The sequence below is a fragment of the Nycticebus coucang genome, chromosome 12, assembly GCF_027406575.1.
Source record: "Nycticebus coucang isolate mNycCou1 chromosome 12, mNycCou1.pri, whole genome shotgun sequence".
Taxonomy (NCBI): domain Eukaryota; kingdom Metazoa; phylum Chordata; class Mammalia; order Primates; family Lorisidae; genus Nycticebus; species Nycticebus coucang.
In genome coordinates, this window is record NC_069791.1 from 13,170,137 (window position 1) to 13,172,396 (window position 2,260).

Consider the following 2,260-nt stretch of genomic DNA (forward strand, 5'->3'; position numbering starts at 1 on the left):
ACCTCTACAATCCATGTGACATCCCACTATGAGCTGAGCATTTAGCTAGGTGCTATGGCTACAGCAGGGAACCTGGCTCTGGCCTTCAGGAGTGCTCCTTTTGGTAGGGGAGATGGGTCTGTAAACACACATCTCTTGGCCAGTTCCCTCTCAGAGCTCCTAGTAGTCAAGTTTGGGCCAGGGACAAATCCCAGTGTTATTTGTCACAACCTGTCCTCCCTACAGACTTCATCCTTGCCTTGGCTCCAGCTGTTGCTCCTGCACAGTCTGCTTCCCCCAGCTCACCTCCAGCTCAGGCCTAGGTTCCACGATTGTCACAGCTCCTGCTGCCCCTCATACTCTGAGCCCGGCCCTGAGTCTCTTTCGCCAAGTTTCCAGCCATCTGGATCTTGAATTTCTCAAAGCCTCTCTACTTCTTGTGTCTATTGCATCTTATTCCTACTGATTCTCTTATCAAGCCCTTGCTTGTAAACAATTGATTGGAGCATTTAATTCTCACAAGAGTGCTATGAGTCCCACATGACAGATGAGAAAACAGCCACAGGAAGGGTTGAGTAACTTAGCCAAGGTCCTCACCACTACCAAGTGGTGGGACCAGAATTTGAACTCAGCAGTGTGGCTTTAGAGCCCCAATGGGTACTGAGTTTCAAAATGACAAGAATCTCTAAATTCTCCATCTCTACAGTACTTACTGACTCCATATTCTTCCTACCAGGCTCTTTTCTGTATGAAGAGGTGGAAAGATCACGGGTTTTGGAGGCAGCCACACCTAGATTTACTTTTTTTATTTTATAATTTTTATTTCATTTTTATTTTTTACAAAAGTTTATACTTTATTTAATTCTTCTATCAACCTTCAAAATATGTGAGTTAATTATTCTCAGTTTATAATGGTTTAATCTGACAGAAATATATACCACTTTAATATGCACCAGCAGCATTCTAAGTGCTTTGAATAGTATCAACACATTTGATCCTACTGTAGGATGTATTATTATTGGCCCCATTTTACAGATAAAGCAAATAAGAAAGTGGTTGAATAAATAGCCTAAGTTAAAAATAATAATAATGGGCGGCACCTGTGGCTCAGTGGGTAGGGCGTTGGCTCCATATACTGAGGGTGGAGGGTTTAAACCCAGCCCTGGACAAACTGCAACCAAAAAATAGCCAGGTGTTGTGGCAGGCGCCTGTAGTCCCAGCTACTCGGGAGGCTGAGGCAAGAGAATCTCCTAAGCCCAGGAGTTGGAGGTTGCTGTGAGCTGTGACGCTATAGCACTCTACCAGGGGCCATAAAGTGAGACTCTGTCACTAAAAAAATAATAATAATAATAACTGGAATTCACTCCCAGGCAGGCCCGCTAACCACTCGTACTGGGCCAATAAACAGCTGAAGAAACTGATTAAAGATAGGCCTACAAATAAAGCTTTTGTGTGTAAAGCAACATGCAAGAGATATTTTGAGTATCTGGGGTGTGGGAGTTGGTTTTTCTTTCTGCCTTAACCTCATCATCACCGCCTCCTCAGTTAAGTTCGGTGTGCTGGAAGACTTGGTTCATCAAAGGGCTGGTTGCAAGCACTTCGAGGAATCACTATAGGCTTCTCAAGCTTCACTAGCAGTTACAGTTAAAGTACATTAATATTTTGAAAGGCTATACAAATAATTCTTAGTTTTCAAAAATTGAAGAACTTGTAGTAACAGACCTGGATTTAAATCCCAGACAAGCCACCTACCAGCTGTGAGACCTCAGGCAAAGTTCTTTATTTGCTGCCTCTAAGCTTCAATCTCTACATCAGTAAAAAGGGGGTGGGGGGAGTGGACATTAACACCCCTCTTATGAGATTATTGTGAGGATTGATTGTAATGAACCACCCAGCACGTGATGGAGGCAAAATAAATGAGCTTCCTGGCTCGGCGCCGGTAGCTCAGCAGTTAGGACACCAGCCACATACATGGGAACTGGTGGGTTTGAACCTGGCCTGGACCTCCTAAACAACAAGGACAACTGTAACAAAAAAATAGCCGGGTGTTGTGGTGGATGCCTGTAGTCCCAGCTACTGGGGAGGCTGAGGCAAGAGAATGGCTTAAGTCCAAAAGTTTGAGGTTGCTATGAACTGTAAGGCCACGGCACTCTACCCAGGGCGACTCTGTCTCAAAAAAAAAAAAGAGCTTCCTCCAAATCTCTGCATCATCTACTCCCTTGGCCCAGCCCCATGCCTATTTGCTCCACCTTTTTCTAGATCAGTCACCCCCACTACCCCC